At 34.7% G+C, this 15333-nt stretch overlaps 2 protein-coding genes across 3 annotated transcripts in view; one reads left to right on the forward strand and one right to left on the reverse strand.

Annotated features, from left to right (window-relative positions):
• Positions 1-15333, reverse strand: part of Sol1 (CUB domain-containing protein Sol1) — a 281663-nt gene that overhangs the window by 244481 nt on the left and 21849 nt on the right. The gene's annotated exons all lie outside the window — the stretch shown is intronic.
• The window catches only part of M (zona pellucida domain-containing protein miniature), a 113643-nt gene that overhangs the window by 28815 nt on the left and 69495 nt on the right, over positions 1-15333 (forward strand). The window lies entirely within an intron of this gene.

A 15333-nucleotide genomic window follows, 5' to 3' on the forward strand; every position in this document is an offset into this window, starting at 1 on the left:
TCAGAATTAACGCCTGTGAAACCTTTATAAGCATAAATCGCGTCCACATACGCGATGCAGCTAGAATTCGACGACAAATCGTGTCCGCAAAATGTCTTTGAAAAACTGACCGCGATTAAGATTATAATTATATTTTTCTTTTGGATTATACTTTTAGATTCTTTAACGAACTTTAACGAACTCAAAATTGATCTTTCTTTAACGAAAAACTCTCGATAGGAATTCTAATTATGAGGGTAGTTATCATTGGAAATTAAATTGTCTTTTAATATTTCTCTGCGAGTCTAGTTTCAAGAGAATAAATAGCTAACGAATACTCTCTCTCTCTCTCTCTCTCTCTCTCTCTCTCGTTTCTGGTTTACTTTAACGGAGACTTAACGTGAGTTTTAATTGACAAGACGTATAATTCTTCCTGAATCCTGTAAAGTTCTTAGCCGAGAATAAATGGTGGTTTTGTGCGTCAAACTCTATTAAAGAAAATCAGCTCAGAGTTCTTCAAATTAGATCTGTCAAAGTTCATCATGAAAATGCGGACAGGTTCCTTACTTTAATTTCCGTGACAATTAATTGATCGTATGAGACCAATATATGTACGTTATATAATTCTGTGTGATATAACTTTAGCGTCTATTTCTTTGCTATTAATTTTTATTTTTACAAGAGCTTCAGAGATAGATTTAAAATTTATTTTACATAATCCAGAATTGAAGTATTATATGTAGAATTTTCCATTTCACACTCTCTTCGTTTCATAATGAAATTTTCAATATTACTGTCTATTAATTTCATACGCGCGTTTAAGGCCGTAAAATAATCTCGGCGTTATTAATGTGCTTGTTACATGCGTGTAAGTCGAGATCTCGTGTGAGGAAAGAGAATCTACATATACACATGTATACACATGGTAAATGTATAGTTCTATAGGGAGAAAGGGAGAGAAAGAGAAAGAGTAAAGGCAATCCTCTACTGTTCATTGTGCTAATAAAAAATGAACTCGGTGTGTGCATGCGCTCGTCACAAGAAATATACTCACGTACGACCGGTACAAAGGCAGTCGTGCAAGAAGTATTTGTACCGAATTTTTGCGAGAGAACGCAATTCGCCTCTCCGCTAACTGCGCGCCTGGATAAAAAGAGACTCGATGCGTTCGCAAGTCCCATGTATCTCGCGAGCGAAACGATTTGTCAGCTCCGATTCCAATATTATGAGGAAATTTAAAAGTACTGCACCGATGATCGACGCAATATACTTTGATTAATTTTTATTTGAGGAAAGAGAAACTTTATCTCTCTCTCTCTCTCTCTTTCTCTTTTGTATTATGTCAAATCCTTCTCTCACGTATTTTTCAACTATTCCTTTCTCTATCCCCGATCTATCCTTCGCGATATGTACACAAAAAAATTTATCATTTTCAGAGATTTTAACATTTTTTTCCGCGTACAGGATATATGTACGATGTAAATAGTGAGGTATGCAATACGAGCATGCAATACGAACGAAATTAATAAAGCGAATGGAAAAAGTTGTATATTGACAAGTATGTAAATGAGAGAAATTCTGGCTCGTGCATTACACAAAAATATATAGTCGATACTTATCAATCGCGCTTGTGATTTGAATATCGTTATGCGTTTTAAGCCCACCACGCATCTTTATGTCGATATGCAAATGAAAAGTGTCAAATATTTCTTCTGCTTATATCCAAGTTTATATCCACCATGTCGTGATAATGTATTATATGTATATCAAAACACAAATATAAACAAATTAGCCTTAAAAAAAAAAACTTCTGCAAAAAAAAAATTGCTGCATTGTGGCAAATAGTGACTCGATATCCATGATATTGATGAACAGTATTAATCTCATTTTGCGGGAGATAGGCACGAAAGGTCGCGTCGGGCCGAAAGGTCGCACAGGTCAAAAGTGCACTGACGATTGTATCTCACTGAGCGTTCAAGGGTTGATACTCCGGGTTGGGTGGAATTACAGATTAAATGAGTTCGTAAGTTCTCTTGATGTTCTTGCAATTATACTGTTCCATTAATCACTCGTATGCGTTTTGTGAGTAATTTAGGGATATCTCGACATGTTTTAATATAAAAATAATAACTTTGGTTTAATTGATTGTAATATTTTAATGTCTTATAAACCGAAATAGATATTTTAATCTTTACATATACATATATGTATATATAAAATAAGAATATGTGTATGTACATATACATACATAAGAGAAAAAAATTATGAAACAAAAGCATTTAATAGAATAAATTTGGTTAATATTAAAAATAAACTGCTTTTTAATTGCAGCGCATTATTTGCTAGTATAAGCAGGCTGTTTTTATTGTATCGTGTTGAAATTAAGTTAAAAAATTCATGAATCATTATGTCGCTGCAATACAATGCCATTGTAAATAAAGAGGCATTGCTTATGCGAGAATGTAATCGAAAGGGGTATTTCTTTCCTCTTCTTTTCTCCCTCGTAAAATATTTAAAATAAATTAAAAATAGATAAAGTATATTCAGTCTGAAAAAATTTATAGAGATTGAATAGGTCGAATATCCTACCTCATATTGCTTTATAATATGAAAAGATATGAAGAGACTGATATGAAATTAAAGGAAATAACCATGACATTCCCAAATACGCAATAACTCACACGCCTGACAAGGAAACGTCAAGAAATCACTCCGGATTGCTGTCCATCAACTCTTTCAGGGTTCTATTATAGTCTGGAGAGACTGTTTTCACGTTGACACATTGGGTGACCTACTTCGACGGTACCCCTTTATGACTCGTCGCCTTATATAGACAGAAATGTTAGACAGAGCCGACTCCTTATCATGAAGCTCCGTGCCGGATAAAATAGTAGATGATACGACATGTCGAATGAGCAGAAATATTGTGTCTCGCTTTCTTTCACATTTCAGAGGCTGCGTGCCAATAAACGAATCGCGCCGTTCCAGTTCGCGAGGAAACAAAAAGAGATCGACCGATATTAAAACTTGGCGTATTATTTTGAAATAAAGCTGATCGTATTTCATAATTACACCTCGTGATTCCTTTAATATATGAATAAGTTCAATGGATACGAAATTTTTATCATGCTGGATCACTAGCGGAACAAAGATATACAAAATGTCATGGTTTCATTAATCGTTCATGTTTAGTAAAAGCGAGGATTATATCTGTCAAAGGACAAATCCATAAGAGAAAGAGAAAAAATATAATTAGAAATTCTGAGTTTTATAAACTTTTAGTAAACAATTCAACAGATGAGAGAGTACTGAAATTTTCTGTTGATACAAAAAATCAACTCCATGTTTAGATCAAACGTAATTAAAAAATCAGATTTAAAAAATTCTTTTTTCTCTCCTTTGCAAAATATTCTTATTAAAAACTTAATTAAAGTTTTTATTTATTGCAGTAAGGTATCCTGTAAATTACTCGATGCTGCAAATGCCATATTATTTTTTATATTACTTTTCCAGTGCTATAAAAAAATGCATTTCAGAAAAATACTATGTCGGTGCATTATTATATGCTATTGTCGAGTATTATTGGATGCTGCACCGATTTGCAAACAAACTGCGCGACATTTGCTTCGCGCTTCGTTATTCAAGCAATATTTAATGATGTTTATGCGCACAAGTCGTACGCCTGTTCTAAATATACGACATATTTCAATCAATAGCTCAAATAACGAAAGCATACAGGGAATAAAAAAAAACATTACACGAACACTTACGGAAATAATAAATCCCTTTCGTGATGCCGTTTTTATTTCTAGCTTTGTGTGGAAAAAAAGTGTAGACATTCCGAAGGCACTTGCGTGACTATATTATGACAGTTGAGTACAGTGATTATATTTATGAACGAATAGAAATACTTTATGACAAAAACAGGAAGAGAAATGCCGCACGAATGTCATGAATTATTAGCTTATAATAAAAAATTTCACAGTAGAATACAATGTTTTTATACATATGTACATACATATATACTTTTGCACACGCAGATGTATATTATATATAATATTTCTGTGCCTGGCTCTTATTAGCCCATTTCCTATCTTTTGAATTTTTTCTTTTTTCTTTTTGTATCAGTAGTTTTTCGTTTTATTATTAATATATCTTTATATTTGCAATATTTTTTTTTACTTAAATCAACAAAAAGAGCCATTACACATTTCTCGTAAACTCGAAAGACTTTCAACTCCTGCAAGAGCGATCGCGATTCTGTTCTCGATGTTATCCGTATCGTCTTCGATGTAAATAAATATCGGATCTCTAATATCGGTTCAATCGTTTTCTGTCGTTTGTCGGAATGTCGTGTCGCAATACGTACAAAAGCCACGCTTCGTCTGCAATGCGAAACTCGGGGGAGAGCTTTGAACTTTTCGGAAGAGCAAATCTGTTGCGCATGACATGGTCAAACAAGGACAAAGAATTCAAAGAGCACCGACAAGCATAAAAGATAAGGGACGGCAAATAGACATAGACACCACGAAATATTCATTATGCTAGAATTGATGTAACACCGGAGAATTTCCGACGAAATTTCCGAGAACGAGTATTTAAAATATTTTAGACATAGGGTTCGCGCTTTCTCGCTAGTACCCAGGAATTTTGCATCCAAGTTTCGAGCAGGTCACCCCTTGCTTTGAAATGCAAATTGCTCGCTCGATCTTAGTCAATACGAAACGTAATGATCGCGAGGAAATTTAATTTTATCATTCATTATTTTTAATTATCGCATATTCATCACGAACGATTGGAAGACTCAATTTATGCGGATTCGAGAGGAAAATATAAATAAAGAAATATTTCCAACGTTTTTTCTTTCTTTTTTTTTTTCGAGAAAAAGTTCTCCACGTCATATTCGAGGTGATGAAAAAAATGACAATTTAAAATACGACGAGACGCCGAGAAAGCCTCGTGATTCAATTAATAAGAATAATTAATTAATCGCGAAGTAATGTCATGCTTATTAAAGTTGGTTATTCAATAAGGTACAACTCGGAGACGCGCGAGATCTTTAACAATATCTCAGACACCGTACGTGAGAAGCGTAAGTTACAGGCGAAGCGCTAATGCGATTCCCGACTGCTTTACAAGCCCGCGCCGCCGGCTTCAACGAATCATTCCGACACGAAGCAGCAATTTAAGCAGACAGCCATGTACCGCGTATGCACGACGAATTGCATCCCGATGTGAGACAGATGAGTCGCGCTAAAGTTCGCCCCGTTTAAAGTTCCCGGTCCTACGTTCCCGGCATTCGCGTTCGTTCGTTCGCAACCCTGTCCAGCTGCGATTTTGCGCACGCAAGAAATTCGAGCAGCAGATTGCAGTGGTACGGGAAGTGGTAGAGGCTGGCAGCATCCCTGCGGCCAGCCGGCCGCAACAACGGACTCGTCGATGTAAAACGGCAGCAATGGTACGAGAGAAATGCGAACTCTTTCTCCTGTTCAGTGATCTCACAGAATACAACGGAATGTGTGCTCTTCGTTTATTGGAATAAAATCGTTAAGCATAGAGAGTCTCGATAAAAAGTGCGAATAATCTTGCACGTTCTCGAAAGAAAACTCTGACCATCACAGACTTTCAAGAATGTCTCGTAATTAATCGAAAGAGTTGATGTCAAGTTAAGATATATATCTGTATGTAGCGTCGTTATATATTGGGTTAATATTGGGTTAAAGTTTAGATCGAAAGTTGGATCGATCCAAAGTTTTGCGAACGAGTGGAAGAAAAAGGGGTGCGACGCGCGTTATTAAACTTATATTTAACTCTCGCGAAGAGAGAGTTTTTAATGTTTTGATATCCCGGTGATATCGTTACTTTCGTCGGACACGCGTGTATTACGGCGATTTAGCATCGCGGCGTGTTACGAGGGTCGGTGACGGATGCTGCTATCGCTGCTGTGCGCCTATATATGGCTCCATTTCGACACGAGCGAGCAATCATAAACTCCAACGCGACGACACTAAATCATAAAGTAAGAACGACATTGAGACTACCACATCATTCACAGTAGTCGCTTGCATCTATACACGGGCGAAACTTCGCTTATGGGTCTGACAGATACATACGTGTGCGCAGCGAGAGCGACAATTCTACACGATTACTTCCGGAAATGTAGAGAGCGATCAATCTTATTTCGCTGATCCAGCTAATAAAGAACACATTCGCGGAAATCGAGCGACGCGTTAAAACGTGTTAAGCGTGACGTGTGCGATATAGAAACTCGCAGTCGCAACAGAAAGATTCATAAACTCGAGAGTTAGAGCGCTCATTCAGCAAACTTGCTGTCGCATCTCGCGTAAAATTAATATCTCTCGCGAGTTTATTATTCATCCGCCGCAATTCCAATCGACCGTAAAGCCTGAGAATTTATATATAACCGTGTACACGTTTTGGTGCACTAAACTCAACTTGATCAAACAAAAATACATAGAATATCACGAATATATCTCTGGGCTTATCTATGGAAGTAATATATCTTCCATCGAAACTTCCACCAAGAAAGTATCACGGAGAAACTAGCAGGATGTGCAGTCATGTAGAGAACATCGGATTGATTCCGAAAACATCCGCGGCTAGTTTTCGCGTTTCGCAGTTACCTCTGATCATACTGGGTAGGTCGGTTCAGAGCCGAATACGCGATGATTTTCCCTCAAAAGCCCGCTAGAGTTTGACGAACTCGCCAAGGGGGATAATGCAGCATTGAAAGTAGGAGATGGTCGAGATGAAGGATAATAATACGGATAAAGAGAGAAAGAACAGGAACAAGTAAGATCGGAAAATAGAACTCTTCGAATTAAGCGATTGCCGGACGCCATCGGAATTAGAGATAGGGTGAGAGGAAAATAATTACGATAGCAATGCTAGTCAAGACTTTTAGTCTTCTCGGCAAGATAGAAATGCGAGTCCTATGATATCATCTTTTCGAGCTGTCCGCTTTAATTGCCGAGTTGATGGGACAGCTAGAAAATAAAGGGAAGGAAGCTTGAGATAAGTATTTAAAAAAGAATTAAATAGAATTATAAATTTCATAAAGGGGAAGAGAGAGAAAGAGAGAGAGAGGTAATTTTATATTTAACGTCTTGCAACTACCGTGGACTTAAAATGTTAAAAAATGCAATATACTTGAAATTTATGTCTATATAAAACGTTATTAAAATTATTTTTTATGAACGATTAAACATGCAAATTTATTACTGCATATATATATGTATTCACATTTGCGATGAATGTATTTAATTTTATGATGACGATACGCCATTCACGTCTCTTGCACTTTTATCCTTTCTACGTGATGACTATGCGAACGGATAACTACGATGTGCAGCTAAGCTGTATTTTTTTTCATCTGCTAATTTTATCATAAAAAATTCGAGTTTCTTATTCACGATCCATTGTCGATTCGTTTGAGAGAACAAAAATTCAGTCCAATACATTCTTGCTATTAATAGATTGGTATATTAAAAGTCAATAGAGTTCGACGTCTCTTAAGCTTATATCTGTGACAAAGTTACGAGTATACTCGTATATAGAAAACAAAAATAAAAAGATAAAAAGTAAAGAAAGAAATTATTTTAGAAATTATATCAGAAAAAAATTATATAATTCATGTTATATTATATTCTCTAGTCATAAAAAAAGAAATTCATAGAAATTTATTGCTGAATTTTTTTTCAAAGTAAGTATTATGTAGACAATTAAGTATAGAACAATCACGACTTTTTATCAAATTTAATGATTTATGATTATTATATTATATGATTGTTATAGACATTCGATATATATCAGACATCAGCATTATGCATATATACCGCAACGGAACAAACGCAGGAAATTACTTTCCAATTTCCATGAATTAATAAGTGCTTGCATACGATAGCTACGCGACTAGCAGAATCGAACACAGAATATCCTTTGCACAGGGATACCATAATCCTAGGGATTATAATCTGAATGTAGGCAGACACGATATAACGATAAAAGGACTGCACCTGTCCGAAACCGGGGTCTGTGCGCTCGCAAAAGCCGTGGATTTTAAGCCAAAACCCGTGCGTTAATGAATATCCGCGAAATAATTCGCAATTACCCGAATAATCACGAGGTGGTCCGAAATGGGGTGGCCTAAATTATATGTACTAGGCGCACACCTGCAGCAATAATATCCGAAACATCGGGCATCGCGCAGGAATGAAATTAAACATTCGCGTGCAACGGAGAATCCCTGCTATTCGTATTTGATACATTCTCCGAGTATTTTATATCGCAGTTTATCGGTATTACGTTCATATTGTCTCATATTGTCTGGATTTTTGTTTTCATTTTTGGTTTTCCGTGAAATTCGATGCGAGACAAATCATCGACAAGTCCCAGCCGCTCATAAAACTGCAATCCGCGAAAGAATCGCGCCTGCCGCGCATCAATTATTCTTTTTATCGCGACTGGAAGCGCGATAGAAAATCGGAATAATACGAGATGAATTATCCGGGCGTTCAAAAAGAAGAAAGAAACGGGAGGAAAAAAGGAACAATCTTGAATCATGGATTTTCATACATTCGTTAAAAGGGAGAATATAGGCAGAAGAAATTCGATGTTTGTGTGTGTGCACCAAAATGCTATGTTTTCCAGAGAATAGAAATGTAGATCTGACTTCCAATTGTGCTTCCCTTCCGTGCTTCCCTTTTTTTGAAGCATTGCTCCGAGTAAAGCCTGCTTTGGACGATATATGACTCACGACAGAATTCAACGTAGAATTCTATTTATAACTTTACTTGTCGCGTATTACATTTGAAAACATTTGAAGAAATATAAATAAAAAAATATATATAAGGATGCATATGTAAATTATATAAATAAATTTTTCTCTTTCTGTCTTGAAAATTTTGTCGCAAATTATCATCTAAAATATTTGTATTAATTTATAGAAATTGTAATCAATGAAAATAATTTCTACAGCGTAGCAATTGTAAAGAAATAAAGAATTAAATATCTTTGTACACACACATACATGCACATCAAATTATAAAGACATAAGTTATACAATTACACATTCAATAAAAAAGAAACAAGAGAGGATGATTATTTTCTTCAATTTTGTCGACGTTAAATATAATTTCGGCTTTCAATATGTTTTATTATGTCACATTTTGAGAAAATGTGATTAAAGTTGAAAGAAAAGACTATTTTAATGCATTTTTTTATACGTCATATACGCTAAATAATAAAATACATGGAACAATTTAGAAGCCGAAATTCAGCGTCAAATAAAAATACTGTAAATAATTACTTTTTTCTCGTAATAAAAAAAAGTTATTTTTTTGTTGACCTTCTCTCTCTCTCTCTCTCTCTCTCTCTTTCTCTCTCTGTATTATTAATATCGATTCACTTTAATATAGATTCAATCAAAAATTAACGAAAACGGCAAATCTATGGATATGCATGAGAACACCGTCATCTTTTTAGATGAAGTTCGCGCACGCGGACTTTCTTGGAATAATTTAAGAGAAGAAGTAATAGCGAGAAAGATTTCCCCTTTTTCAGCTATGCTACAATCCGTCTACTTACTACATTATTTTGTTTGCGTTAAATAATTAAGAAATTTGCATTTATTTCTCTTTGCAACAACACATCTGCACTGCGAGGAAATTTCGCATTAATATAAAGAGAGCACTTTATTTAAGAGTATGTACATACACGATGTCGAGAAATAAAAACGAAGAAATAAAAAAAGAAAATCGATCATATATCGCGGCTGCATTTGGTAAAAGATAGTTATTTAAAAATTGTACAAATATAGAAAAAGTTGTTTTCTCATCTCAACAATAAAATAAGATATCTATGGATCTGTGCAAAGATAGATTTAACCCCCAAGTATTTCATTTTACATGCACACGAGATCGCGGGATACGTGAGCACGAAGAGAGAGAGAGAGAGAGAGAGAGAGAGAGAGAGAGAGAGTCTCGTCCAGCCCGCCACTGGTTGAAAACTACAAAAGCGGGCGATGGAAACTTTAATGAAGGGCTCGGCTACTCTATGGCGCGGAAACGAATGCGCACCCGAAGGGAGGGAAAAAAGCACGAATTCGTGTCTGCCGTTGAAACTTCCACTTCTCTTAGCCGGAGGTGAGGACTTTACGAACTTCTGTTCGTGGTATCGCAACAATGGACGCGACGGTATTCTCGATTCTGTCTAGGATCGTATAACGAGCCTTGTACATTCCCGTTTCACTCACGCGGAGAAAGTGTAGCTTCCCTATGTCTAGAATTCACTTACAACGTGTACAATCGGAGGGTCTCAAGTGTCTCTCAATTGTCCTATCTGAGATATCGGAGCTGTGTATGGGATAGGAGACAATATTATCGGAAATGTCGCGCGGAAAACCCTTCGAAGCCTTTAAGCACAAAGGAAATATTCTACGTGCGAAACACGTATAAGAAGTACATACACGTGTATATCTAGGATCTAATTTTTTTAAGTAAATTGTACCTGCGACTGCGTGTGGGTTTTTATTTCCTGCATTATTTAAATTCGAATACATTTTGCACGCAGCAAAAGCCGAAAGAACAAAATATAAAAGGATACGATGAGAATTATTAAAAAAGGCGAAATCGTTTCTCTCTCCACGAGGATTCGAGAAATGAGACGGAAGCGGGAGAGATGGCAAGCGCCAGAACGGAGGACAGGACGTACAACACTTCCGTAACAATGCTGATCTCTGCTACGAAATAAAACATGGTGAACGAGTTTCGGGGATGGAACGAGGGTGGGTAGAGCGTGCGCAGATAAAGGGAGGGCATGAAAGAGGAGAAGAAAAAAGAATAAGCCACCGTGCTGTTTGGCGAGGAACTAATAAGCCTCCGAGAGGCAAACGCGCCCCGGAAAATGGAAATCGATTTTCTCTCTCTCTCTGTCTCTGTCTCTCTCTTCATGGCGCTACTCCCGCGCATAGACAATTATCACGATGAGTAAAGTCCCATCTCGCACAATTCCCGCTGTCGATCCTTTGATATCCTAATGTACAACAATGTTAATCTACTGACAAATAATGACGTTGAATTTCTCGGCTACTTAATATCCACACCGCTCTATAATAACCGTTGTTAAACTATACGTAGTATATTGGATACAATTTTTTTTTACGCAGAACCGTGAAGAAAAAATGCAACTCGAAACGTATAGGAATTAAATCGAGAGAAAAGTCTGAAATTCTGTTACACGAAAATGTCCGTCGATAAGACGTTAATAATTAAACGATCGGAAGTAGTAAATTCCCATCACGGATGCCGTTCGCAGTCGATCGAGGAAAGGACGATGCTACTTGTCGATAATCTTCGTACTTTCGTACTTTGGGCAAGTAATCGTTCCTATCGCTCCGGTGCTTTACGAGCTAACGGCTTTATCCGAGGTCATTGGAATCCAAGTTAGGATTAGATGCTGTTATCGACCCAAGAATACCAGTATATACATATATACGAATCCTCGCCTTTATTATCCCTAGCGACTATATACATACACAGCTGGCCAGTGTTTTGTAATATCGAAATCTTTCTGTGCTTATTTCTGCAATTCTAATTTTTTAAATTAAAATTTTTAATAGGAGATCTAATGTATCTAATTCAGCTTTTTCGATACTTCCATTAAATTTTTCAATTTTTTTCCTAAGGATTTCAAATAGATGTATTTTTAAAATAACATTTTAAATATATATATTTCATGATGTTATATCTATAATTACTAATAGTAGATACTTAGGTAATTCCTAGTACTAGATAATAGATTAGATAATTAGATAATTACACGTAATTATAACAGTGCCACGAATAGCAGATTTGCTGCGACTGCGTCATGAAATAAGTTATCCGTAAATAAATGATGAACATTCACGAGCAGAATTGATCGTAACATACCAAAATAGTGCTCGGATTTTGTTCAAACGATTATATATGCTTCTGTGCGGCTTACACAAAAATATTCAAGAACGTTTAGAAAGAATTTAGTTTACTGCATATAAAAATTGTATTGTCGGCTAAATTATATTTTCGCTTGTTTGCAATGTGCAGCATAAAATTATCGGAAAACAATCGCTGATATATTCTTCTACGGTTTGACGAAGACCGTTAGGAGCTCTGAACAGCGTTAACGAATATTGATTGTTCACAGACTCGCGCGTGCTTTTGTACTGAATATTTTAAAAGTGGAAAATAATGAGAGACTACAACCTTTGCTCGATCCTACTTCCGTTAATCTGGCACTTTCATCTAATTTCACCATAAAAAATTAAATTCAAATATATAAATAATTAAGTGAAAATTTATCGCTTGCTCCTGAATTTATTGCATTTATTAATTAAAAAGCAATTGATATTTAAGATGCTAGCTTTTAATATTACGATAGCCCCATTTTTAAATATAACACTTATATTATAATAGCAAATTATAAATCAAAATAAACATATTAAAATTAATTGATAATTAATTGCTCACAGATATTATAAGTAGATTTCAAAAGTATTACATTTTTATAATCAACGTAAAATATATTGAAAACCATACAATAGTAAAGTTAAAAAGTTTGTGAGGATGAGGCCGCAAAGAAAAGAGCGAAGCTTTTTCCCTCCCGACGCATTTATTTAATTAATAAGGAATACATTTAATAAATAATAAATATTAACAATTTTTGACATCCGATTATATGGATTTTTGAGCTTTGTCTCAATAATAACAATAAATTTTCTTATTAATTAGAAATTCATAATAAACATCTTAAATGTTCACTGTCTCACTATTTTTTCCATTTAAATATTTTAAATTAAATATGACAAGTAGAAATACTTGGTATATTATAAATAGAAAAGTGATTAAAAATTAAAAAATTAATACATAATTATAGCATGTATATCGAATTTGATATCTTGTGATAAAGATGTTAGATCAGACGTAGAAATCTCGACGCGATCATTAATACTACCATATGCACGCGATAGGGAATATTATCAATTTAATACATTTAATATTTCCTACTATTTGTGATCGTATTTTGAGAGTTACGGCGACACACTGAGTGCTTATGGCCTTGTGACGCCTTGCTCGAATGTTATTGCGTGAATAAGACAACAAGGTCGCGTAGTCAGACTCGAGTGAGATGGTAGCGCGAGGTGTTGTATCGTCGCATTATCTCTCGAAATCGTGACATGTTGCTCGGAGTTAAATGCGATTTTCGAATTTTTTAGTTGTAGGTAATTAATGAAATATCACAGATACACAAATTGACTCAAATGTCATTTCGACGCGTTAATCAATAAGTACAATCATTAAAGCGAGCCCGTATTTTAATATTTACTATTTAAATTCGGCGTTTGTATTTCGCTAATCTGTTGATTACGCATATTTTATGTAATTTATTCCATCGAGATCAATCGCGTGAAATGACAAAATGATGCAATTCTTGGATATTATTCTGCGGACATTTATCTCTAATTTTGACTTGTATATCTATTCACTTGTATGTCTATAATAAGAAATAGTAAGATTGACGTAAAATTCGTGTATAAACCATTCATTAGTAGCAAAATAGGCATAATAAAAGGACGATTATGTGATTTTTTCAGTGCCGAATGAATCATAATTTCGTGCAATTGTGAGATTTTCGCGTTTTTTCGTCGCAACTTAGAATCGCATGTACGTCGTATGCGATTACGTCGGGAATGCTATGTAAAGACTAGGGCAATCATCGTATTCTGGTAATTGATGGCCTGCGCGATTGTAATTAACGTCTTCGTGAATGTCGTATAAGTGCCATGATGGAATAGCAAAGGGCACACAAAAGAGAAGGAGGAGGTTCGCGAAGAAGACGACGACGGAGTAAGGAATATATAATTTTGTTAATTAATTATTTGTTACTTATAAAATTAAGTGTCCGCTTATCTTTGCGATTCACTTTACAGCATTGTATATATATTATGATGCATATAAAATAATTTATTCTCTTATTTAAAAAACATATACAATATATATTTGAAATATTTATAACTAATATTTTACTAAACAATTTAAATAAACAAATACATATATAATATATTACATTGTTTAAAAAATTTATAACTCTTTAGATTATTTTGGAACAAAGTAAATTAAACTTATATTTGTTGTAGAAGCAATTTTGTAATGAGAATAAAATTTGCAATAAATTAATACCAAATTATGTCAAATATTCGAATTTTATTTTTCGTGATGGGGAAAAGGATGATGATTAATGGAGATCTCGTTTATTTACATTTCTTTTTCATAATGCAGCACAAACTTCATAAGCGACACGAATTTATAATATTAAAATCATATTTTATATGTTTGCTAAGAATATAACGCAAAGTTATTTATCGGTTTCGAAAAATGCGAGTCATAAATAAGAGTCGCCACAAGAGTTTACTTCCGCAGGCAAATGTATAGCGCAGTTAGTTTCCTGTAGATAAGCGTACGCGCGGCGCAAAATTGTGAGTTGCAAAATAATTTTCTAAAAACTAGTTAAAAAGTAAATATTTTTAACACACAATTATAAAGTAAATATATTAAAAATATTTATATTTTATATAGATATTACTTTTTAAATATTTTAACAGCACAACGTATATATTGCTCGCGTAATTTATGATTATATTTCAACGTTTGATATTTACATATAAATTATTATTGACCACGATTTATAACTCGTAAACTGCCGAAAAATTTAAAGGGTATTATTTTAGAGTTAGAGAGTAGATTTGTTTGCTTTTTGATCAACTACTGCAATAATGATTCATCGATATGCAACTCATTAATCATCTGATCTAGAATGCAGAAGGCCGAATATACGCTTTAATGTCCGAGAATATTGCAAATTACATTTTATCATCTAATATTTCAAGCCATATTAGCCATATTTATGTGAAGATTAATATGATTCCGAATAAATTTGTGTATGCAGGTTGCTTGCATAAATATTAACATAATCCCTTCTGCAAGATATTATTCCTCGAATAACACTATTACGCGATATATATTTTGATAACGTGTTATTGTATGTTTGAGAGATATATATTTTCAGAATAAATAGATTGCAATTAATTTACATCATTTCTGAAGCTTCTGAGAAATGTGGACAAAAATTGAAAGGGTTGGCAAAGCCTATTCTAGCGTGCTTCCTTAGGTTATCTAAAACGTATCTGTGCAGGCAAAAGGACGGGGCATATCCTTAAAACGCGTCTATTAAAGTTTCTCCTCCCTTATTACAGCGCGGTGGCTTAAAGTTTCACGTTAAAATGAATAGCTTCCTTACGTA

This window comes from Prenolepis imparis, unplaced genomic scaffold (genome assembly GCF_030444845.1).
Source record: "Prenolepis imparis isolate NDT839.2.m4 unplaced genomic scaffold, iyPreImpa1.0 SCAF_1, whole genome shotgun sequence".
NCBI classification, from domain to species: Eukaryota; Metazoa; Arthropoda; class Insecta; order Hymenoptera; family Formicidae; genus Prenolepis; species Prenolepis imparis.